This window comes from Haliotis rufescens, unplaced genomic scaffold (genome assembly GCF_023055435.1).
Source record: "Haliotis rufescens isolate VD_foot unplaced genomic scaffold, xgHalRufe1.0.p SCAF_80, whole genome shotgun sequence".
NCBI lineage: Eukaryota > Metazoa > Mollusca > Gastropoda > Lepetellida > Haliotidae > Haliotis > Haliotis rufescens.
Genome location: NW_025964373.1, coordinates 988,458 through 1,016,410, shown reverse-complemented (window position 1 = coordinate 1,016,410; position 27,953 = coordinate 988,458). Strand labels below are relative to the sequence as shown.

The 27,953-nt window shown below is 37.9% G+C and overlaps 1 protein-coding gene across 1 annotated transcript in view; it reads left to right on the top strand.

Moving 5' to 3' along the window:
- The first annotated feature begins 8,310 nt into the window (after positions 1-8,310).
- LOC124137378 (high-affinity choline transporter 1-like) overlaps positions 8,311-27,953 on the top strand; it is a 100,477-nt gene continuing 80,834 nt past the window's right edge. Inside the window, exon 1 of the mRNA XM_046503649.2 lies at positions 8,311-8,450. The gene's annotated coding sequence lies outside the window, so the exon portion shown is untranslated. The remainder of the gene's footprint in view (positions 8,451-27,953) is intronic.

Sequence of the window (27,953 nt, the reverse complement as noted above, 5' to 3'; positions counted from 1 at the left end):
CACCTCAAAGGACTGAGATATGCATTAATATTATCACCTCAAAGGCATGAGATATGCATTAATATTATCACCTCAAAGTCATGAGATATGCATTAATATTATCACCTTAAAGTCATGAGATATGCATTAATATTATCACCTCAATGCATAAGATATGGAATAATATTATCACCTCAAGGCATAAGATATGGAATAATATCACCTCAAAGTCATGAGATATGCATTAATATTATCACCTCAAAGGCATGAGATACAAAATAATATAATATCTCCCCAAAGGCATGAGATACGCAATAATATTATCATTTTAAAAGGCATGAGATACACAATAATATTATCATTTCAAAGGTATTTGATACGCAATGATATTATCACCTCAAAGGCATGAGGTACGCAATAATATTATAATTATCAAAGGCATGAGACATGCAATAATATTACCATTTCAAAGGCTTGAGATACACAATAATATTATCACTTCAAATGCATGAGATACTCAATAATATTACCACTTCAAATGAATGAGATACACAATAATATATTATCACTTCATAGGCATGAGATACACAATAATTGTATCTGGGTACTTTAGCTCATGTATGCCACAATTCCATCACATGAAAAACCTTGCATAATGCAGTGTTATGATTTTCCTTATGATGACTAACCCTTGACCTCACTTAGCAGGGAAATAATCAACATATGTTCCAAGGAAATAAGCAAATATTTGATAAGCTTAAATAATTAAATTGTTTACAGTCAGTTACACACTGTATAGTAATTGCTGAAGCAGTTGGAGATAAAACTCTTCCTTGAAATTATCTCCTGAAAGAAACCTTCGTGTTAGATGTATTTTGTAAAACATTCGACACCATTTCTTTTTGGACATCTTGATTTATGGTCACATTTACAAGACAATATTTTGTCCAGGTCTTTACGACTGGTCGTTAGTGAAATCTGCTTTCATCAATCCTGGACAATAAAAACCAGGGCACTGAAACAGAGGCCGTAAATTCCGTCCTTAAACAATACGGACACTTAATGAATAGAGCCCATGCGGTAATTACAGCATCCGTGCTGCCTGTCTGAGACAAGTGCATACCTCCGCATCATTGCTCCCCCTGGCTCTCTCCGAGCGCCTATTGCTGCTCTGTTAATTGATTGGCTGTGAGCGACGAGATGCATTGTAGTACTATTGTTTCCTGCAAAGCAGGCGGTTATTTCCTTGCAGCTGTGTACTCCAATGTCCGTTTGACCTAATCAATGGTAAACTCCATGGCAGGAAATTTCAGCTACAGAAGTCTTTTCAGTTCTTTTTTTTTAATTTCTTTAATAAAGTAGAGGGTGTGATGTATATCGATATATGCATCGGTTAATTGCTTGTATGACGCTGTTGATGTTTCCTACCGCAACACTGATGCTTGTCGTGATTCAAGATTCGTTACCTTTGCTTGGCAATGTTATAGCTATTTATTGCATGGAGTACTTTGTTTGAGAATGGAGTCCATTTCAATGACGTACGAGTTGTTTGATGTATTTGTAAAGGGGACTTTTGATGAGGCTGTAGAAGGGTAAATAATTTGAATAAGGGTCTTTTTCTTGAAATATTCATGTTGTAATATGCAAAATGTCAAATATATCATTTTGTAGTGTTTACTGCTATTATTTTAGATATTTTCTTGGTCTATTAATTTCATGTGGCATGCCTGTTTCACTGCATTTTGATAGTGAGGACAGTTGGTTAAATGACCTCATCGGTACAATTTTAGATGCATAATCTTGTTCCCAACTTCAGCAGCCTCACTCACTCACTCACTCATGCACACATGCATGCACGCACTTTCATAATTCCTATAAAACAAGCAAAAGACTCCTTAGAGAGCAACCACTTCATTTTTGGGAGGATGTTTTTCCATGTTTGAATGTGACAATGGAAAACAATCCTTCTACCAATTCTTCTAGATCAAAATTATCAGCTAATTCATTTTAAATAGACTAGACACCACTTGTGGAATTCAAGTTTTGTTTGAGAAAAGAGACTTGCAATTCTCCCGGTCTGCAAACAAAGTTATATTAATAAATTCTTAACCGAATTGACCTGCTAATGATTTGTATTTTTCTGTAATCAATATCAAGACCTCTGAGACAAAGGATTCTCCAAATAAAAACTAGAGGGCAGCCTAATGTGTTAATTAAGGAAATGCAAGCCACAAGATATTGCACATATCCGTGTGAAAGTGACGACATCTCATATTGATGGGATTGCTCATGCATCTTACACGAGCATTTGTCAGGTTGAGTGGTCCGGCTACCACGGCTTTACAGACATCCATCACGGTCCTAGACCACCGTCAGAGACACACGGCCTTTCTCAGCACTGTTCCAACACCAGCCTCTGACATGGGGGCCAGGTTGTAACAGCTTTGTCATGCCACACAGTGCTATCATAATGGTAAAAACAATAACTTGCCTCTGATCCAAGTCTTAGTGTTCTACATTTTACAACAGTACTTACTCCTTTTTGCAAACACCTGGTGTCATTAATGATTTTCAACCATCCATTCATATAATTTTTATGATATTTTGCACCAAAATGGCGCCTTTTGCTATTTAAGAATTTTACCAATTTTTATTTTTTATGTTTCCATGGCAACAAGTTGGACTTCTGGTTCTGTGAGGGTGGTGTTCATTTCCGGAGCATAACTCAAAACCCATTCAATACTTTCTAACATAATTTTGCTTGTTTACCAGACACATACTGAACTGGTGCCTTTTGCTATTTTGGAATTTTATAAATTATAAATTTTTATGTTTCCATGGCAACAAGTTGGCCTCAGATTATATAAGGATGGTGTTTATTCCCAGAGCGTAACAGAAAAACTGTTAAATACTTTCTTACACAACTTTGCATGTCTATCAGGCACATACTGAACTGGTGCCTTTTGATATTTAGCACTTTTAGAAATGTTTATTTTTGTACGTTTCCACGTCTTCCCGAGGCAAGTGAGTTAACTGACTATAAAAGTCCAGTTTCAGTCCACCCTTGCCGAACTAGGCTGGTGTTATGGAGTTACGTTTTGGCCGGACTAACGAGTCTATGCATAGTCCAATCACAATAGTGTAACGAAATTGAAATCCGGTTCGTAAACTGTTGTGCAGATTTCAGTCAATTGCAGTATTTGCAAATCATTTGCACTGCCAACTCGTAGTCAACAGATATTTTCCAAATCATTTCATGTTTTGTAATCAAGGTGCTCACATGATTTGATGCACTTTGCAATGTAAGACCCGTTTTATCACAATATAGACCTTGATTATCTATCAGATCATCTTGACTCAGCGTCGCTATTTAGATTGAAGCAAATGCAGGTGATACGAGAGGTGGAATCTGATTGGTCCATAGGAGAGGCATAGAAGGGACATAACTGGTAATAGCCACTGGTGGCGCTCTGATCGAGCCCAGGAATTCCAGCCTAGTTCAGCAAGGGTGGAAACTGGACTTTTAAAGTCAGTTAAATCTCTTGCCTCGGGAAGATGACGTTTCCATGGCAACAAGTTGGACTTAGAAAATAATAAGGGGAAGGATTCGATTCCGGATGAAATTTTCCACATCTATCAGACACATGCTGAATTGTTGCCTTTTGCTATTTATGAATTTTATAAATTTATATTACTGGGCATTATTTCCAGAGCTTGACTCCTAAACCGTTTAATATTTTCTAATGAAACTTTCCTTATGTATCAGGCACATGCTAAACTGTTGCCTTATGCTATCAAAAATGTGAACTTCAAACAAGACAATAACTGTAACAAATTTCTTGACGTAAGCTACTTCTTAACTATTCATGTGATGACACCAAGCGAGAGGAAGAATGTAGGTAAGTTGTATATTTATAGTTTTTTATTCACTACTATATGAACAAACAAACTTCTAATGTGCCTCATGGCAGGGGGTAGTGGTAACTCTGTTTTCTTGTTTTCATCACATTTTATGCCATTACATACCTGTTTACAAACACCTGGTGTCATCACTGATTTTTTCATGTAATTCATGTAATTATCATCACAAATTTGCCTTTTTAGCTCAATAGAATATGTTTTGGCAGGTAATTAGGACTAGTTATTCTCTGGTGTTGACTTTCCGAGTTTACCAAGTTTAAACATGTTTGATCTGTTGGTCTTTTCTGGAATGTACAGGTATTTTACCACCCCATTTAATGTTTTAGCAAATTCTTTGTATTTCTACTTCTAATCATTGTGTTGTCTGAATTTGACCATCACAACAGCACCACTTGTTTGATACCTACACACTTCATATGTTAGAAGACAACCATTTCTGGCATATTAGGGGTAGCCTAGTGGCTAAGGTGTTAGCTCATGTCATAGGCCTGAGTTCAAATACCCACATAGTTACAAAGCGTGAATATATGAATGAAACTCACTTCTAGTGTCCCCCGCCTTGATATTCCTGGAATATTGCTAAAAGCTGCATAAAATCCAACTCACTCACTCACTCTGGAACATGATTATGTCTGACACTGAAGGTCAAGTTCAGTGGATGGGAAATTTATTAACATCAGAAAATATTTAACCATAAAAACCATAATGTACCTTTTCATTAGGACTTATAAATTCATTTAGTTACTTTACAAGACCAAACAACAGTAAACGCATGAAATAGCAAAAAAAATAAAAAATGACTTTGACCATTAAGATATGCGCTGACTGTTTTATACACAGTTTAAATGAGAAAAATGCTTAGTTTTACCATCACACAAAAACAGTCAATAATCTTTCATTATCTTGCCATGTTAAAACTTGGTTGTTTTTCATTCAGTACTCAGCTGAAAGTTGAAAGTTCTTTTTCTAATCTCAATTTCGACCACCTACATTGATTTTTAGGCCGAAATATTTGGAAACCAATAATATAATTGTTTATTGAAATTCCTGTTTTCCTTGTTTTAATATTGCTGATGTTAAATGTCAAGGCCACTGTAGTTTGGGACACTAGGAATTTGTTTGGATTTTTCACAGAACCAGACATTGATCAAATGGGAGTGTGATCGAGGCATTAATGGAGATTGTTGGTGAAGGTGAAGGTGAAGGTGAAAAGTTGGACTACACTGAAGAAAGTAAATATCGAGATGAAAAGGGATGGCCTCGTGGCTAAGACATTGGCTCATCAAGCCGAAGTCCTGGGTTCGCTTCTTATTATGGGTGTACTCTGTGAAAACCATTTCTGACTGTTCTAGATGAAAGCCATGCGTTGCTATAGAAATGAATTACTATTTCTGACTGCCTATTTAAACGAATTCTTCTGATTTGTTGCAATTATCTTCCATTTTTGAATCATCATTGATATGTTGGGCCACCAAATTTTCAATGTAGTGGAACTGAAAGTCTGATTTTATCAAATTATAGCAAGCCTAAAGTTGCTGAAAGGTTCTTTTGGAATGATAATTACAGGGAGTATAGTTGTTGCTATGGTGACCACTTTCTCTAAAGCTTAGCTAATTCAGATCAAAAATTGATTCAGTGTCATTTGTCTACTTCTCAGTCGACCTCGATTTTGAGAAAGCATCAAAAACACGATGTCATACTTTGTACCATGTTAGTGGTGATGGTGGCTCAGAGTGACCAAGTGTCTCCGAGATGGGGGATATGTAAAGTAAAGAGAGATGTTCTTGCCCTGCTGTTACAGAGGTCTCCCATCAACTCAATGTCCTCCACCTCATGGTTAGCTGATGAATTTCAGGAAGTAACAGGTCCACGCACATTCCTTTTAGAGTCCAGATGTTGTTTATAGGGTCAAATGTTTATTATAGGGTTCAGATGTTTATTTCAGGGTCCAAATGTTTATTATAGGACCAAGATGTTTATTATAGTACCCAGATGTTTATTATAAGCTGCAGATGTTTATTATCATTTAATATAGGGTGCAGAAGTTTATTATTGGGTCCAGAAGTTTATTATGTTTACTATTAAAAGTTTGCTGCAGATGTTTATTATATGGTCTGCATGTTTATGATAGGGTCCAGATGTTTATTATAGATACAAAATGTTTATGATAGGGCCCAGATGTTTATTATAGATACAAAATGTTTATGATAGGGCCCAGATGTTTATTATAGATACAAAATGTTTATGATAGGGCCCAGATGTTTATTATAGATACAAAATGTTTATGATAGGGCCCAGATGTTTATTATAGATACAAAATGTTTATGATAGGGCCCAGATGTTTATTATAGTGGAATGGGATGAAATAAAGAGGTGAAGCTTCTCCAGATAATGAAAGGTTGACTCAGGTGCAGTCTTGTAACATGTTACTGGTAAAAGACTGATGCATTAGGCATGTCAAATGTAGTCATGATCACAAAAGGGCATGGCTGTTTTCAAGAATTATATTTTTGGGGTAGTGCACTGAGTATCATCTCTTATCATTCTCACATCTTCCTCAAACATCTTCTGTTGGACATCATTTAGAAAGAGTGCAAATATGAGTGAGTGAGTGAGTGAGTGAGTGAGCCAGTGAGGTCACGGAAGGACACCAGCACTGGTAACTTGGCGTGACATGCACACATTTTGTCCCCCCCCCCGCTCAGCAGGGTGACCTTCATCACTTCATTGTGGATTGAAATACCATGGCAACACTTTACCCACTTGGTTACACCCGACATCATGGCCTGAACAATACACTCCCATGCTGTAAACATTACATCATAACAACAGTTTATCTGTTGTGAAAGCTTGGTACTTTCAATATTGATTCACACAATATAAATAATGTGTACGTTCTTGGCGCTCACTAGTACTGGTCTATATATACCAGTTATATTTATTTCCATTTTTCATGGAGACGTCATCTTGTTATGGGGGCTTCACCTCATTTCTGTACAGTTTCAACCCTCAGTATTTTATTGAAGATGACCACACATTCACATAGCAGTATATTCCCATGGCAACAAACCACAGCCACACTAAACACAATGTTATGAAATAACTAATGATCAGATTGGCTTTGTTCTAAAGTTTATCAGTTCCACACCATCAAGTCTTTATTAGAATTGAAAGACGTCAATTGGCCAAATCATCTGGCAAATCCCCTAAGCCAATGACAATCCTGACTCCAATGTGGGCGCAGCGCCAGAAGGCTGACTTCACCCAACATGCCTGTTGCCAACAGTCTTTAATTGCATTGATTTGCCAGTCTAGTTAATGACATTGACAGAGTATTATGTCTCTATTCAATTATGACCAGTGTACACCATGTTTATGCAGTCCCAAGTTCCACACACAGCTCATGTTTCATTCTACACACTTCACCTCCCATTTTAATGATGTTTGTACCATTATGACGGTGCGCCATTGACAGTTTCAAGGAATAATGCTGCAAGCTTGGTTTTTTTAAGAGTGTGGGATGTTTATTTAGATATAATTTTACATGTGCATAGAGCAGAACATTTGATTATACTAATTATGTAACATTTTATTGTTTCTAGGAGTGCAGTTTGTACTATAAATACCTAATGGAAATTGTTTATTAAACTCACTGTCCAAGAAGTTGACATATGACAAGAAAGATAAGCATTTGAAGTATTGAGGGTATTTTTTATAAAATTGTAGTAAACTATATTTTAGAAGTCTCAATATTTTGGTAGTTAACTACTAACATTGAGGAAAAGGAATAGTTCAATGAAAGTAACTTTCCATAATGTATTTCCACTGCATATAGTAGCTCACCGAAGAGGCACTGGAATGGTAGTATTGATACATGAGTGCCATGGATGAAACAAGCTGTAGTAGGTAATGTTTCCTAGTCACATTTATCGATCATTGAGTTTCTTAAAATATGTTTTGTCATGATGAATCAATTAAGTTATTTTGCTGAAGGAGACATTACAGCATTACAGTTCTATCTTTAACAATTATCATGGTCTGTGTACTAAATGATTTGAGTCAAAGTCTGAATTGAATTTTCGCATGACTTGGGATACAACCAATAAATAATTGATACATTTATAGAAAACGCTTATCGAACAGACCTGAATCAAATTTCATGTGGGAAGAAGTCGATCGTGTGACGCAAGCAAGGGGGGAAGGAGTGTGCCCTTGCTGGGCAAATTCCGGTGATAAATTGGAGGATGGGGAGAGTTTTTAGACTTGTGCAAGTTTACGTTGGCGTCTTAATTCTGATTGGTTCATTTTCCAAGTTTCAATCGACCAATGGCAGGGTCAGGTGGGGAGGTCCTTACAGCTTGACGTAGATTCATTAATGTTCTCCCTCCCTCCGTTCCTGTGGAGGTAACGAGTAGGGACGAGCCCCATTCATTTCTTGAACACCATTGATCCAGCCAAAAGCACGCTACTTGGAGTAAGGAAATTTCCATTGATTCTCCCATGCTATAAACATCAAGTTTCTCAACCAACTTGTTTCCCACTTTTATGAGGTAGGTCCAGTTCACTTTCTAGAAAGCTTTAGTGCCTACATGACTTCAAATCCATGATGGCTTATTGAATTTATGTCGTTATTGAATTTGTTGTCTTTGATTTCAATTTCTTTTTTATCCTGTACGGTTTGAAGACGGTAGATTAGTTTCATTGTTTGTGTTTGTGTCTGCATCAGATGTGGTCAGCCATCTTGAAATATTTTCACTGAAATTTAGTTCCACTTGTTGCATTGCCGTTTCAGCTTTGTTATTTCAGGATTCAAGTTGTATTGCTAGAATTTGATTTGTTTGGAAGTTAATTCAGTGAATTAGTATTTTAAGTTAGTTTCAGAATTTGTTGATGATGATGTCAAATGTTTAATGATACTTACTTACTGTTTGATATATAAAAATGTGGAATAACATAGAGTGAATGAAATTTCTTCTTTCCTATCTAATCAATGTTGGATTTTAATATAATATAAAAGCATATCTCTCTAGTTCTCTTCTGTATTCCAAAGCGCAGGTACAATTTTTGCACAATGTGGTAGATGGTTTGGTTATTGTGTGTGCGAGTGTGGGGAGATGTTTACTTACATCCAGTAGTGGTTGGACATCCCTCATAGGCCAGCACCCACCCACACAAGCCAACATACTCCCCCACAGACCAACACACACACAGAGAAAAAAACACACCCACACAAGCCAACACCCACACAGACCAACACACCCACCCACAAGCCAACACACACACACAAGCCAACACCCACCCAGAGACCAACACACACCCACAGAGACCAACAATCACACCCACACACACACCCACAGAGACCAACAATCACACCCACACACACACCCACACAGACCAACATACCCAACCACAAGCCAACACCCACCCACAAGCCAACACACACACACACATACCAACACCCACAGACCAACACACACCCACAAGCCAACATACACCCACAAGCCAACACACACACCTACAAGCCAACACCCACCCACAAGCCAACACACACACACAAGCCAACACACACAGACCAACACCCACCCACAAGCCAACATACACCCACAGACCAACACCCACCCACAAGCCAACACCCACCCACAAGCCAACACACACACACAGACCAACACCCACAGACCAACACCCACCCACAGACCAACACCCACCCACAGACCAACACCCACCCACAGACCAACACACACCCACAGACCAACACACACACCCACAAGCCAACACACAACCCCATTCCCGATAATTCCACCTACACCATTGTGACAGATCAATCTAGTTGCAAAGTTGTTGACTTTGTCGTATATTTTAGGTTATCTTTGCTTGTAACTATATAATGATTACATGTGTTTTTTGTTTGTCTTCGTTTTAATGCTGAATACCATGTATTAAACATATATGCTCACAAATATTGACAGTTCAGTGATAAGGATATTACGACGGATGATATTCTACATCAATATAAGTTTATGTTTTCTGGCAGTAATCCAATTATTATCTATATTTAGAAACGTTGATAATTTATGTATTGTGAGTTCATGTCAGTACTCATGTGTATAGATCAATGAGATATTGATATTGTAATCAATTAATTATGGTCCATGTTTGTTCTACAAAAGTAGTAGATTTCTGCCTAGGTCATGGGCGATTTCATTTCTTAGAATTACATCTGTTTCTGACAAGTTAAACTATTAATATGCCACACCACTGATGTAACACAATACAGGTGACATCTATACATTGTAACACTTTTGTAGCACAATACAGGTGACATCTATACATTGTAACACTGATGTAGCACAATACAGGTGACATCTATACATTGTAACACTTATGTAGCACAATGCAGGTGACATCTATACATTGTAGCACTTATGTAGCACAATACAGGTGACATCTATACATTGTAACACTTATGTAACACAATACAGGTGACATCTATACATTGTAACACTGATGTAGCACAATACAGGTAAAATCTATACATTGTAACACTGATGTAGCACAATACAGGTGACATCTATACATTGTAACACTTATGTAGCACAATACAGGTGACATCTATACATTGTAACACTTATGTAGCACAATACAGGTGACATCTATACATTGTAACACTTATGTAGCACAATACAGGTGACATCTATACATTGTTACACTTATGTAGCACAATACAGGTGACATCTATACATTGTAACACTGATGTAGCACAATACAGGTGACATCTATACATTGTAACACTTATGTAACACAATACAGGTGACATCTATACATTGTAACACTTATGTAGCACAATACAGGTGACATCTATACATTGTAACACTGATGTAGCACAATACAGGTGACATCTATACATTGTAACACTGATGTAGCACAATACAGGTGACATCTATACATTGTAACACTTATGTAGCACAATACAGGTGACATCTATACATTGTAACACTGATGTAACACAATACAGGTGACATCTATACATTGTAACACTGATGTAACACAATACAGGTGACATCTATACATTGTAACACTGATGTAACACAATACAGGTGACATCTATACATTGTAACACTGATGTAACACAATACAGGTGACATCTATACATTGTAACACTTATGTAACACAATACAGGTGACATCTATACATTGTAACACTTATGTAGCACAATACAGGTAAAATCTATACATTGTAACACTTATGTAGCACAATACAGGTAAAATCTATACATTGTAACACTGATGTAGCACAATACAGGTGACATCTATACATTGTAACACTGATGTAACACAATACAGGTGACATCTATACATTGTAACACTTATGTAACACAATACAGGTGACATCTATACATTGTAACACTTATGTAGCACAATACAGGTGACATCTATACATTGTAACACTGATTTAGCACAATACAGGTAAAATCTATACATTGTAACACTGATGTAGCACAATACAGGTGACATCTATACATTGTAACACTGATGTAACACAATACAGGTGACATCCATACATTGTAACACTGATGTAGCACAATACAGGTGACATCTATACATTGTAACACTGGTGTAGCACAATACAGGGGACATCTATACATTGTAACACTTATGTAGCACAATATATGTAATGCCACATTTTGAAATAGTGGTAGTAGGTGGACATGGCCGATGTGGCTACATATGTACACATACACCAAGATCTGACATGGGAAGATATTAAAGTTGTATATCAAATAAATAAAAACGACAAAACCCTTTCCTTAATCGTAATAAATCTCTACTAAAAGCAGAGTCCATTTTATGATTCTAACTGTCATAAACATGTTTATGTATCAATATTAAATAGTGATGACACCAGGTGTCAGTAAAAAGGTGATCCCATGTATAGCAACACATCATATCGGGAGGTAGTGTATTGTGACGACCTGTTTATTGCAGTGATTGTCCTGGAAAATTAGTGTGTGTTTGCTACAAATGAAAGATTTTACATCACTTAGATATAAAACATGTATCACTAAGGCCCTATTTTCATATACAAGATAGTGTGATAATAGTAAAGATAGTGTTAATTTGTATGTGTATGTATTTCAAAGCAAATTTGATATTTATGTTGAGTGTGCAAACTGTGTGTTTAATAATTGAAATACATATTTCAATAGGATATTCCTCATTCTGTTTCAACACTTCAGCATCCACATATTTCTTTTTTTATCATTCTTACCTGATATTTAGTTCCTTACAAGAGAGACTATTTTAGAAGAAAGAAAGATAATTGAGTTGTTCTACAAAAGTAGTAGATTTCTGCCTAGGTCATGGGCGATTTCATTTCTTAGAATTACATCTGTTTCTGACAAGTTAAACTATTAATATGCCACACCACTGATGTAACACAATACAGGTGACATCTATACATTGTAACACTGATGTAGCACAATACAGGGGACATCTATACATTGTAGCACTTATGTAGCACAATGCAGGTGACATCTATACATTGTAACACTGATGTAACACAATACAGGTGACATCTATACATTGTTACACTTATGTAACACAACTGATGTAGCACAATACAGGTGACATCTATACATTGTAACACTGATGTAGCACAATACAGGTGACATCTATACATTGTAACACTGATGTAGCACAATACAGGTGACATCTATACATTGTAACACTTATGTAGCACAATACAGGGGACATCTATACATTGTAACACTTATGTAACACAATACAGGTAAAATCTATACATTGTAACACTTATGTAGCACAATACAGGTAAAATCTATACATTGTAACACTGATGTAGCACAATACAGGTGACATCTTTACATTGTAACACTTATGTAGCACAATACAGGTGACATCTATACATTGTAACACTGATGTAGCACAATACAGGTGACATCTATACATTGTAACACTTATGTAGCACAATACAGGTGACATCTATACATTGTAACACTGATGTAGCACAATACAGGTGACATCTATACATTGTAACACTGATTTAGCACAATACAGGTGACATCTATACATTGTAACACTTATGTAGCACAATACAGGTGACATCTATACATTGTAACACTTATGTAGCACAATACAGGGGACATCTATACATTGAACCTGATATTTATGTTGAGTGTGCAAACTGTGTGTTTAATAATTGAAATACATATTTCAATAGGATATTCCTCATTCTGTTTCAACACTTCAGCATCCAAATATTTCTTGGAAAGAAAGATAATTGAGTTGGAGATATTACATATATTATAACTGCTGATAATTGAGTTGGAGATTGTTAAGGAAGAGAATTTATGGATGTCAACTTCTTTATTATAAGGAACACAACGTTTCAGAGTATGTAGAAAGTTTATCTTTCATATGAACTTAACATGTTTTTTAATTAGTTTTTTGATCAACATTGAATTTCTGCTTATCTGTAACCAATCCAAAAAATATTCCTCTCGCTTCTTTACATAAAAATAGAGAGTAGCTCCTGCTACTGAATGCGCCACAAATTTATACTTGAGTGCAACTGCATAGCCTCAAAACCTGATGAAACATGACATCAGATTTAGATGTACACATTTATTGAAAGTTCACATGACAAGTGTACATCTTAAAGACCTTTCTCTTTTTGCTGAAATAAAATATCAAAATGATATGATATGGCTTGGAGCCAGGCTACTAGGACTTAATGTAGATGAAGGTATAGAGGCTGATATTGATGTTCTAATCTGTGGTGTAAAGGTGGAGGGAATGAATATCATTTAACTCCAGAATGTGAATATTGCAATGATATTAGACAACTGTACTTACCAGCATCTATTTGCCAGGATCCAACTATGTATAAATTTATGATGCTGTTGTCATCCCCATGTAGAGGCAAGGGTGGCTCAGTCGTCTAAAGCGCTGCAATTTACACTGTTCAGAGTTCGAGAGATTCGAATCCCGGTTCACCTCGATTATGTTTCTAGGTTTGTCAGGACCACACCCATGTTCGTTGGTTTCACCAAAGTGGTAAACATCTGAGACCTGCATCATTTTGGTTTTTCCACCCACATCAAGCTGACACGCCGTGATATAACTGGAATACTGTTCAAAGTGGCATAAAACCCAACTCTCTCTCACTCACTCACTGGTGCGGAAATGCTGAAATTAGCGGAAATGCATGTTGAATGCTAATTTGAAGATGTAGCTGATCTGTAAAGTGTTACGCTCACTCGGGTACCTGTTGAAAACTGTCAAAATACTGCTCAGCTTTGTTTCTTTGTACAGGGAAATGGTTTTGTAGAAGGCAGCCATTGGCATGTGGTTGTTGAAATGAGGATGTGTTGTTTACTGAACATTAAGTTTCGGTTCCAGATAATGTCCGCACAGAGGACTCACTCACTCACTCACTCACTCACTCACTCACTCACTCACTCACTCACTCACTCACTCACTCACTCACTCACTCACTCACTCACATCACTCACTCACTCACTCACTCACTCACTCACTCACTCACTCACTCACTCACTCACCCACTCACTCACCCACCCACCCACCCACCCACCCACCCACCCACATAGAAAGAAGATCTAATAATGAAAAGCCTTTAAATCCTGACTTTACCTGTTTTTTAGAGAAACACACTATTTCAAAATGTATGTTTTGTAAATGGGCCAGTCGCCTCAGTATAAAAACAGCATTAATTAAATTTATCATTTGAAACCTCAATCGAATTAAATTTATCATTTGAAACCTGCAATCGGTTCCAAATTCAGTTTAGCGCGGTTAAATCTGCAGGTGACCTAGCTCTACATTGAAAACACAGTATGTTTATCTCCTAGTTGTACAGTGGACACTGGACCCGGGAACCGGGAACCGGGAATAGGTCTTCAGCAACCCATGCTTGCCGTACAAGGCGACTATGCTTGTTGTATGAGGCGATTTATGGGATCTGCTGGTCAGGTTCGCTGACTTGGTCGATGCATGTCATCATATCTCAATCGCATAGATCAATGCTCATGATCACTGGATTGTCTGGTCCAGACACGATTATTTACAGACTGCAGTCATATAGCTAGAATATTGATGAGTGTGGCATTAAACAACAAACAAACAATGGATTCTGCTTTTAGTAGAGATTTCTTATGAATATGAAAGGGTTTTGTTGCTTTTATATATAAATGAAGTGTAAACTTTTGCTTTTATGTAAAAGTAGTTTGCTTTTTTCTTATTTGGAAATGGGAAGAACTCATCATGAATATTATATACAGGAATGTAAAAAGGAATTCCATTATGAAATATTTGTCAGGTGATACTTTGTTCTGAATGCCTGTTGCCCTCGATGACGGCACATCTAGACAAATCTCGAACCTGCCATGGCTCCATCAGACGTCTGACCCATTTCATGCTGCTGGGTATCCCAGTGATTAGACACAATCCGATGAAGTATCTTCTTCTAATGGCCATCCCTGCAGCAATTGGCTTACTGTGTGATGGCGAACACGATTAGACTCCCTCGGGGCTCATAGTCCACAGTCAGGGTATTGCCAGGAATTTCAAATAGACCCTCTCCTCCAAAACCTGCTGGACCTTCAGCAACACCCAGGACTGGAGGTTGGTCACTTCAGATGGTGCTGTACCAACTGGGCGGAAATGCTGAAATTAGCGGAAATGCATGTTGAATGCTAATTTGAAGATGTAGCTGATCTGTAAAGTGTTATGCTCACTCGGGTACCTGTTGAAAACTGTCAAAATACTGCTCAGCTTTGTTTCTTTGTACAGGGAAATGGTTTTGTAGAGGGCAGCCACTGGCATGTGGTTGTTGAAATGAGGATGTGTTGTTTACTGAACATTCAGTTTCGGTTCCAGATTATGTCCGCACAGAGGTCATTATGTAAATGTGTGAACCCCATTTCTTGTGTACTCACTCACTCACTCACTCACTCACTCACTCACTCACTCACTCACTCACTCACTCATATTTTTTTATATCAGCCATTTCCTTGTGGTTGTTGAAATGAGGATGTCTTGTTTACTCCAGAATAGGATATCCATGTTTTCTCTGTGTTTCCCATCTCCTGCCCGCCCTTTTCATTCCAACATGAATAATAAGTTGTCTAATCTCAATGCTCCCCGCTGCTGTGGAAAATTACGTGATAAAAAAATACCCCTACCATTATACACTCATAAAATTCCAGGTCAGTGTGATCTATCTCGGGCTGTATTTATTAAGAATTTGTTTTCGAAGCAAAGCAACTCAGTCTGCATCATTAATTAATGAAAAGACTAGTACCAAGTGTTCTAAACTTTGAACTGTCGTAAACTAAGTTACACAATTGGGGAAAAACGTTTTTTTTATTTTTAGGCTTTTTTATTTTATTTTTGCCCACCCGCTCTCTTGCTGGTTGAAGTGGGAGATGAAAAACACATAAAAAACTATGGATGGCCTTATATCCACACAAAGCTTTGGATGTACATGTGTGAACCTCTTTGTGTCCCCAGCTGGGATCCGGCTCAAGTACAGCTAAAAGCTAAAAACTCACTCACTCACACATGATGAACTAAAAATTCACAATTTCAACACCAGATTATTCATCAAAATAGATTCTATAGAGTGTAAAAGGCAAATGAGCAGTGAAAATTATACGAATGGATCATGAAAATCAGTGATGACACCCAGTGTTTGCAAGAAGGTGAAGCATGTCCTGCTGTACCAATAACACCTGCCACTCACATAATGGTAAAAATGTAAGTGCCAGCATGGGACAGTATCACAAAAGTTGACAAGCAATGTGTCATGTTTAGTAAACACATGTTTCAGACAGTAAAATCAAAGTAGCAGTAGTTATATGACAAAGTAGCAGTTGTTATATGACAAAGTAGCAGTAGTTATATGACAAAGTAGCAGTTGTTATATGACAAATGAGCAGTAGTTATATGACAAAGTAGCAGTAGTTATATGACAAAGTAGCAGTAGTTATATGACAAAGTAGCAGTAGTTATACATGTATTACAAAGTAGCAGTAGTTATATGACAAAGTAGCAGTAGTTATGACAAAATAGCAGTAGTTATATGACAAAGTAGCAGAAGTTATATGACAAAGTAGCAGTAGTTATGACAAAATAGCAGTAGTTATATGACAAAGTACCAGTAGTTATATGACAAAGTACCAGTAGTTATGACAAAATAGCAGTAACAAATGTTATATTTGGGATAACACTTCCTTAGTAAAGTACAGATTCTCGTACTTTTTGGAGTTGAGTCCCGTCCGGGATTTGAACCCACACTTGCCAGAGTGAGGCTGACAATATCTAACACACTTGGTAGTTTGACAAACAATGTGTCATGTTTTATAAACATATGTTTCAGACATCAACATAGCAATAACTATATGAGCTTCAAAACCTTTTAATAATTCTTTTATTTGGAGAAAATGCCAAAGATGGCCACTACAGGTACAGTGATTATCTCGGTGGTGATAGGTCAGGGTTATGGGGTTCAGATTGCTGCGTTCAACATCAGGATACATTTACTTTTGGGAATGATTGACTCAAGACCAGATTATGTCCAAATTTTGGTCATTATTTGCATGGACAATACTGTTGACTACCACTCACTGGGGAAAAGAATCAAGTTCGTTATGGCTGACTTTTCATTGTAGTAGTCCCCCATGGGAGATTCCAGGTTAGAATAGGTCCCCAACAACCAATGCTGAGGTTCTAGGGGGGAGCAAATGGATCTGGTGGTCAGGCTTGGTGACTTGGTTGATAGCGTGTCCGCGGACACCGACGGCGTGGATCGTTGCTTACTATATACATAACTGGATTTTGTGGTCCAGACTTGATTATTTACAGGCCGCCGTCATATATTGCTGCATTATACAACAAACAAACAAACAGACAAAGAAACATTACAGTGTGTAGATGATGTGATGTCTGTGTGATGGAATCTGGGTTGACACCGCAGTATTCCATGTAAACAATCAAGTCAAACTGATGACTGAAAGCATGAGCAATGATCCGTAGCCCGGGACACGATGGCTCGCAATCAGCCGAGTCAGAGTATGGCCACGCAGTCCGCTACAGCCAGCACTCATGACAAGCAAGGGATACAAGGGATACTGGGATACTGTGTACAGGAATAACAAAATTCTTATGAAACTTCTACCTCTATTACATCTGTGCCATAAATCCTGTATTTTGCCTTCAATCACACTTACTAAAAATTTTAGATTTTCAACAGACGTGCTCTTCACTCTCAATCACACAATTAGTTGTCGCCAAGTAGTCTCGTAACTACCCAACCCATGACCAACAGGAATAACAATTTTGTTTTTTACGGTTGTTTTTTGGGTGGTGGTTGTTTTGTGTTTTGTTCGTTTGAGTGCTTGGTTCTTTGGGGTGTTTTGTTTTTTTGGAGGAGATGGGTGTGTTGCTGGTACATAAATAATTAGTTCCAGAATAAAATAACTTTTACCCAAAACAAATTGTGCTGTGGACATACTGGATGTCTTGGAGAAAAACAAAAATTGTTGTGCGAAAGATTAAATTGAGTGGCTCCCTTCTCGACAAAAAATGTGTGTTTTGAAGCAGTGCTCCAAAATACAGGGATTCCTCGATATACCGCTGCCATCGGGGTCCGAGATCCCGACCCTGTGTTCTGGGAAGGAGCGATATACAGATATTCATTGCTGATGATCAGCACATTACGTAATGATGGTGGTGAAAGGAACATAATTATTTCACGGTGGCATGGGACATGAATGTAGAGCTATGATTCAAAATGCATGCATAAAAAAATAAACATAAATATTATTGTAAATGATTCAAAGCACAGTGTGTTATTTTACGACTGGATGTTATATATGTAGATTCTATATATGGAAACAAACTGTTGTTATATTCTGGTTTCCAGAAAGAAATGTCTGTTTGCTGATCTACTCACATTATCGATCGATGCAAGTTCATTACAAAGCCGAACAAGCCTTGTAACCAAACTAATGTGAGACCAAGGCTGTGATTGGTTAATATATGATGGCGTGTCAAGGTTCTGAAATCCCCGGACACAGTCCGCTCTCTGTATGCAGCTAAAATACATGTACATTACGGGTACATCTATGCAGTTATTCTAGCAATTTATAAAAATAAAACAAAACACAAATGTAGATTTGAGTGGATGACTTGTCTTTAATACTTGCATTTAATAGTGTACAACTGTTGCTTACATTTACTCGCAGTGGTTGTTATGATTGCTATGGTAAAGACAAACAAACTAAGATTTATTTTATACCCTTCGTAATTACTCTATTTAAACAATAAAGTTTCAATGTTTTTTTAGGTCTCTCACGGTTACTGAGAGACAAGGTTTACCCTGCACTGCATCCGGGCTACGGTGTACATTGAGGAGTGTGATGTGGAGGATTCACTGTATCCTATCTCTAACAAACATACCCAGACCCAAGAACAGGTCCAGGTTTAAGTCTCGTCCAGAGGACTAGTGGAAACTCTATTTCACTAGTCCTCACAGTTTGTAGCCAGTCCTGATTGAACAAGGCAAAAATATTTACTATGTTTACATTTTCTGTCCTCTTTTATTCAGTTCTAAATTAAAGCAAAATTAAAGCATTGAGAACTGGTTCAGAATGTTAACCTCAAATGCTCCTAGTCAGTGATGACTCGCATCTTTGGGTTTTTAGTAGACTCGGGCTAGCAGACTAGTGTGAATTTCAAAGGCTGCCCTAGAATATTTTATGGTCCCTAAGGACCTTTTGTTGGCCGGAATCCCAACCAGTTGTAGCTGACTGTGTCCATGTATGTATAGCTTTGTAACAAGTAGAAGGGCAGCAGCTTGTTAATGTGGATAGAATTCTTACATCCTTGTCTTTGCCGTGAAAGGCGACTATGCTTGTTGTAAGAGGCGACTAACGGGATCGGGTGGTCAGGCTCGCGGACTTGATGGATGCATGTCTTCGTATCCCAATTGCATGGACCATTGTTCATGATGTCAATCACTGGATTGTCTGGTCCAGACTCGATTATTTACAGACTGCTGTCATATAGCTGGAATATTGCTGAGTGCGGCGATAAACAACAAATAAACAAACAAAACATCCTTGTCTTCATTAATTGTCATGACATTTTTGTTAAAATATGAACTTTGAATCAAACTCATTAATAAACAAATAAATTACTTTGACTACAGTACCTCAATCTCAGATGTGAATTGTAAATTACAAAATGTATCTATAAATTTAGTGATAACAATCAAAGAACATTCTTGATGCTGGATCACAACTTGGGATCCTAATCATACAGCTGTGTACAATATGCCGATCCTTCTCCTGTCAAATCCACTGATTAAAGGCACCAGTCACAGATTATAGCCATGCCTAACCATGCTCATTCTACCTCTGTATTTACCACTTGAGCAGAAGACATGTCACCTTTAATCTGGAAATATGCACCAGACATAAATGATGGGTCTGAAAATTGCCAACGACACTGAAAAGAAACAGATTTATCAATCATCTGGGAAATCAAGGCTCTGGCGGTCCAGATTTCCCACCCTGATAGCATGGCACTGATCTACCCCAGGGGAATCACTCACATAGGCTCTAGAGTTATTACATTAATGCCAATTTGCCGTCTCTTCTACACCAGAGAAGGGAGATAAGATAAGTGGAAGAAATTTGCCTGTAAATTGCTCGTTTTAGAGAAGATTTGGGCATAGAGGAATGAATTGTGTTGTTTCAGATGCAGACATTTAAGATACTTTCAAGAGATGTGGAAAATTTATACTTTTAGTAAATGCAGAGGTAACAGAGAAATGATAGTTAAATTCATCTTGCACAATTCAATTTGTGTGAGTTTTACAGACAGGGAGGTTAGACAGGAACTGGATGAGGGATATTTGACAGAATAACTTTATTTATGATATGCTGAAGAACTTCAAATTTAATAAATCATTGTTTATTTTTAGGTTTGTGATAGTCTTGTTTTTAATGAGGTATATGTATGTACATATGTATTTAGTATGTGATTAGTACCTCTCGGTGCTTGTAAGGTAATGCTTGGTAGTTCATCATGTGCAGGGGGCACGGGTGGCCCAGTCGTCTAAGGCACCGCGATTCGCTGTGCAGAGTTGTGTCCTTTGGGCACGCCAGAAACCTATGATGGTGGATTCGAATCCCGGTTCACCCAGATTATTTTTCTATGTTTGTCAGCACCATACCCGTGCTCGTGGGTTTCACCGAAGTGGTAAACGTCTGAGACCTGCATCACTTGGGGCTTTCCTCCCACATTAAGCTGACACGCTGTGATATAACTGGAATACTGTTAAAAGCGACGTTAATCCCAACTCACTCACTCACTCATCACGTGCATGTGTGGAGCAAGACGTGCTAACCCTTAGTGTGAACACCTGGTGTCATCACAGATTTTCAGAGATCATTCATATCATTTTTTTTACACCCAATGGAATCTTGTTTTGGAGATAACTGAGGCTGTTTATTCTCTGGCATTGACATTTGTATTTATGTATGAAGGTCAGGGTCTGACTACTTGATTTGTGGTTGTGAAGGGCATGTTTTTATTTGAGAAAGATTTTTTTCAGTCAGTTCTTCAAAACATACAATTTTAATCTCTGAAAGGAGAAGCTAAACAGTGTATTTCTGTGTGGGTGTCTCTGGGTGTATGTCTGTGTGCATTGCCGTGTGTGTCAGTGTGTGTATTTCTGTGTGGGTGTCTCTGGGTGTATGTCTGTGTGCATTGTCTTGTGTGTCAGTGTGTGTATTTCTGTGTGGGTGTCTCTGGGTGTATGCCTGTGTGCATTGCCGTGTGTGTCAGTGTGTGTATTTCTGTGTGGGTTTCTGTGTGGGTGTCTCTGGGTGTTTGTTTGTGTGCATTGTTGTGTGTGTTAGTGTGTGTATTTCTGTGTGGGTGTCTCTGGGTGTATGTCTGTGTGCATTGCTGTGTGTGTCAGTGTGTGTATTTCTGTGTGGGTGTCTCTGGGTGTATGTCTGTGTGCATTGTCGTGTGTGTTAGTGTGTGTATTTCTGTGTGGGTGTCTCTGGGTGTGTGTCTGTGTTTGTGTCTGTTTCATCCCAGATATTAACTGGTCGTCCCCTTAGGGTATAAAAAAATGAATTATTTTTTGTGTCTGTCTGTCTCTGTGTTTGTGTTCATGTCTGTTTCATCCCAGATATTAACCGGTCATCCCTTTAGAGGGTATAAAGAAATGTTACTTTTAGTTATCTAGTTTCCCAACATCGGGTGTCGTTACTTACGGGCCGTGGGGAAGCCTAGTGGTTAAAGCGTTTGCTCGTCACCAAGACCAAGGTTGAATTCTCCACATGGGTACAAATTGTGAAGCCCCTTTCTGGCGTCCTCCGCCATGATATTGCTGGAAATATGCCAAAAGCAGTGTAAAACTTGACTCACTCACTCACTCACTTGTCACTACGTCTATAATTGTAGATGACACTAATTCTTGATATTTTGCTGCTCAGAATTTGGAGAAAAATGTAATATGATCTATTTTTTACTTGATGTGTATTTAGTTTGTAATTCGGTGTGTCAATAACAGTGCACACACAGCAAACATCTTGATAATTAAAGTATGCTCTCTATCTGATCTGAAATTAGACGGATACTAGTTAAAATTAAAACTTGTTTGTCTACAAGAACTCATTCTGTCTTGATTTCCTGTAAGGCTGAACAGATTAAAGTAAGGAAATTGGTGAGGGTCTAGTTGCTAGACATTACTTGGGATAAATTCTCCAGCTTGTGGGCGTTGAAGTCCTGAGGTCAGTGTCTCCCTGTGATAGCACACACTGCATTACTCACAGGAACATTGTAACACAGCCCATTACTGGCCCCTTGAAGATGCCACTGTTTATTAACAATAAGTTGGTATTACCAGGGATCCGGAAATTGGTCTGTACGCCGGACTTGTCCGATTGTGTCTACAAAATGTCCGATTTGAAATAGTGCAAACCGGACATTTTAGAATTCAGTCAACATCAGTCACCACAGGCACAGAGAACTACATCCCAATAGGGTGAAATTGTATACATATATTTTAGATCTATGTATTTATCGAGTGTTGTAGGCTATAAAATACATGGTAGATCTTTCCCTTCAGTGAATTCAGGTGAACGAAAAGTAAAACAAACTTGGTCGATTAAAAATGAAATTTGATATAAAACTTTGCTAGACATGACGCTTTTCCATTTAAATTGTATTTCCTGCTCTTCAAGGCATTGTTTTATATGCAGAGGTTAAGATTACCGTGTGTATTTTCTTGTTAACTCAGCCGTAAATAGCTATCAGCTGTGCACAAGTTCTCACAACAATCTACCGGTGATTCAGTCAAAAAGTATCCAATGATACAACTTCAAAGAATTTAGATGCAATGGTCGGAACAAACTGTATCTTATCAGGAATAATATATTCCAAAATCGTGTCAATTTAGTTGCTTCTTTTACTATATACATTTATAATCATAAGAACCATAAGTGTAACACTTTGGTACAGTTTTTGCAGGATATTTTTATGTATTGACCAATTTGACCAATCACCGTAGGGACTTTCCGCGCTACATGTATTTCGATCACGAAAATGTAATGTTGACATAGAACAGTCACATTGCCACAAATATGACTTTTAATGAGTCAAAGTATAGCATTTATGATGTATGTATCTATTCTCTGGCAACTACAGTTGTGACCAAAATGCAAATGTCCGATTGGCATTTTCCGGACACTCTTCTCTAACATGTCATGGACAACTTATATGTTATCCATGTTAATATACAGTAAACTACATTTATAATGAACAAACTTATAACGAACTGACGGTTTTAACTAACTGTTTATTTTGTCCCGACCATTTACTGTACATATGATATATATGTGTGCTTATTATGAACTACGGTTATAACAAACTAAAATTAGTGGTCCCTTTGAGTTTGTTATAACCGTAGTTTACTGTAGTAATTTAGGTAAATTGAATGCATATCCTGTCCCATGTTTTCCTATTTCACACATAACAAGTGAGGTAAATTGATGGTCAATGTCAGAATTGTCAGGGAAACCTTTCGCCCAGATCAGATTCCTAACATTGCAGAGAAGAAATTTGTTTTAATTATTTTTAAAAATAAAATATACAATTTTTTTATGGCTATGGGTACCATGTTCAGCTCAGTTAAGAGACCAGTACACTGCAAATCTTTAAGTTAAAATGCTTCTGTGGAATGACAACATCATAAGTAAAATATGACCACAGTTACTTTAAGACTAGATGCTCCCGGGCTAGTCTGTCAGAGGGACCCTGAAACAAATATAGCCAATACAGCCCATGCAAGTCTATGATATTTGGCAAGTCTAGATTACTGCATGACAGTGATGGGGGATAGGAATCTTGACACATGTTGTGAATTTCACAGCATTTATAGTTCTTCAGATTTGTTTAGTTTCTGAAAATGAAGAAAGTCTCTTGGATCCTTTTTATTACATTTTATCACTATAATTTAACAACTGTTTTGTTTTTTTTTAAATATGTTATGTCAGAGACTAGATGGCATGTTCATGTGATTGTACAAAGTTGATAATTCTGCACTCATCCATGCTTTTGTTTTGATGGTGTGACTTATTACTTATGCATATTAATTACGATATGCAAATGCATCCTTTATTATGATAATATGTGTTGGTTTACTTAACTGTCTGATAACATGCACATATGGGGCATATCATGGTTGTATTTGTGAGTATATCATGTGAATAATAAGGTTTTTATAGCTTCTTTGATAACTCCCTATGTCCGTTGTCTGCAGTGTTATGTATACTGCTGCACACTGGATGTGAGTCATGAGGACAGTTTATACAGTCCAGCATGAGTTCAGCTTTGAATCTACAAGAGATTGCTGAGAAAACTCCACCATAAACAGTTTCTGTTAGAGTTTTTGTAGGAACCCAGACTGATACAAATATGTTGAATCAGATATGAATCATGAATAAAATACAGTAAGCTACAGTTATAACAAACTCAATGGGACAACCAGTTTTAATCCGTTATAACCGTAGTTCGTTATAAGCATATATACAGGAGATGGCAGGAACAAAAAAAACCTGTTATATCCGTCAGTTCGTTATAAGCATGTTCAGTATAAACATATTTTACTGTAAGTATTCATAATAAAAGTAGCCTCAAATGCTCAGGTTCTGCATCACGTGCCTGCTTGTACCACTTATACTCATTTAATGGAGCTTCACTGCCTCATCAATAACCTGGCACTCAGGTTCAGATGGTGGGAGAATTAGAAAGAAACATTGCAAGATTGCATGTGGGGAATGTGTGTTTAAAGTCTTCTTTCAATGTTAAATGTTGTATTGATGGCTACATCAGTGGGGAAGTCATATAGTGATCCAGCTTTGGTTATAGTCTGTTTCATGATGGAATGTTATAAGGAGTGAATGTTGCTTATTGCAAAATTTGCATAATTTCATCTCAAGAGTCGAAATACAAGTAGAGTCATCCCAACGCGGTCTCAGAGACCATTGATGACCCCCCGCGTTATTCCTTATATGGAATGTAGGTAGCATAATGTCATATTTTCTTGTGCCTAGAGCGCACTTGAGTACAATTTCGTGTATTGTGCCCCGTCAAAAGTTATGTTGTATCACCTCAGGTGAACAATCAAGCGTTGACAAACTTTAACAGCACTTTGGTATATTCAGGGTACATTTTACATGTGGAACAGTTTGACAAGTCACCGTTAAGTCTCCTGCGGTATGATTATTTTCATTGCCAAAACAAGATGTTGACATGTTACTGTCAAACTACAACAAATATGACTTTTAACAAGTCAAAGTGTGTCAGTTATGATATTTGTATCAATTCTCTGACAACTAAGGTTTGTTTCAAGTCGTCAGTGGCAGTAATCTGATTGTGTTTGCTGTGAATATGCGAGTTGGTGCTGTCTCGGTATGTGGTAAAGTGGACCCGAGGGAACAGGGTAAACGAAAGTTGGGAGCACCTTTAGAATACAGTACCACAACTTCTCATGAGGACGGTCTCTGCCGTAGGTCACATGTCTCAAAGACAAGCAACCTGTTTTTTTGAGAATCCTTCGGACGCGAACTCCTGACCTTCGGTTTGTTAGCCCGACAGCTAACCGACTGAGCTACGTCCACACTGTGAAACAAAGTGCAAATTTACCTAGTCATGCCTACGACGTTACGGAACTGAACGAAAAGGGGTGAATAGGTGACGGACCCTTACGAAGGTTACGGGTAGGCATGGTGTCTCGTGACTTTAGTCTATCGACACTTACGAATGATCCCGATGCCATTTGGCACACTCGTCCCTTTCCATAATCTAGAAGATACCGAGTGGCAAGGAATGATCCGATATGGCGCGAACTGAAAACGGCTCCAGGCGTCAGATGTCGAACTCGCGAGTACACATGAATGACATGTTATTTAATTATTCGTCGGGTGGATTTTGTTACAGAAAAGTGTGGGAGGGAACACTGTAAGGATGATGTGGATAATGGTAAGGAATGAGGGAGGCATGAGCGTGGCTAGTGACGACACAACAGTGAGTTCGCTTTTGAATCAGTACTGAAAAAATGTAGCCGGTGAAAGTGGCTTGTGTGAATGTTCCAGGACAGTTTCCAGTCGCCAAAGTGTTTGACACAAAAAAACATTTCATTCTTTTTACTCGATGTTTTTGTGTGAAGAATATTAGGAGCCGCTATAGAATCTATAATAGAAACTAAATGGGTAGATTTACCGAACCCTAATGATCGTGAAGGGATGATTGATCGTAAAGGGGTTCCAAGGGCTAAGGACAGAATTCGGGTAATCTAATAGCCACTAAACGGTTACCTAACCCTAATGATCGAAAAGGGGTGATTGATCGTAAAGGGGATTCAAGGGCTAAGGATAGAGTTCGGGGTAACCTACCCTAACACTAGCAATATTTGGATGTGTTCAGTGCCAATATAATATCCCTAATAAGCTACATTCTTGTGCATAATAATGAAAATTAATGCAACGAAAAAAAATATATGTATATTAGTCCCCATTTATAATCCTTTCAGCCACTTGAATTACGAGAAAAACGAAATAAAAAATATATGAAAAATAAAAGCGCTTTCGTAAACTAGCGCTTGCTATAAAATGCACCGCAGCAGGCTATATTCAGTAAAGAATATTCAAAACTCTCAACAGCGCTTGGCCTATTCAATGACATTTCGTGTTGAGATGATAGATCACTGGGAGGAGCTTATGCACACTCGATGACCCCTGACGTCACAGGGCATTGTTTCGCCGATGTGACTGGCAACAAAATACTACAAATTACGACATAGGGTATTGTCACGTGTTTGAAAAGTTTGTGGTACTGTATTCTAAAGGTATGCCGAAAGTTGTAAGTGAATCAGAGGGAATGAGGTTCAGTAAGCATGCCATTTCACTCACAATTTTTGCCAAAGTTAATGTAAACAATTGTTATGGAATGAAAATGTGACTAAAATTAATCAAATAGATTACAAATATTAGTCCCAAGTCAAGATGTATACAATGAACATTTTTTATTACCATCTGTACTGAATTACACGAGTTGGTCCTGTTGTAAGTGACATGGTAAGGATGTCATCTGTGGGATGTCTCCATGCCCTGCTACACTGACAAGGTAAGGATGTTATCTGTGGGATGACTCCACGCCCTGCTACATACTCCCCCTTCAACAGAAGGCACATCCCGGGCCACATAGTAGGGTACTGAGATTTATTTTGCTCAAATATAATATGAACGTGCTCAGCCACACGTTGAGCACCAATGTAGCAGCCATAAAATTTTCAAGTCCCGTGATGGGATTCACACCATGGATCTTCTATTCTGAGGTCGAATGCTTTGTCCACAGGTTAACCCCGTCTTTGTCTTCTGTTGACGGGGGTGGTGGGAAGGGCTGAGTATGTAGCAGGGCGTGGAGTCATCCCATCCT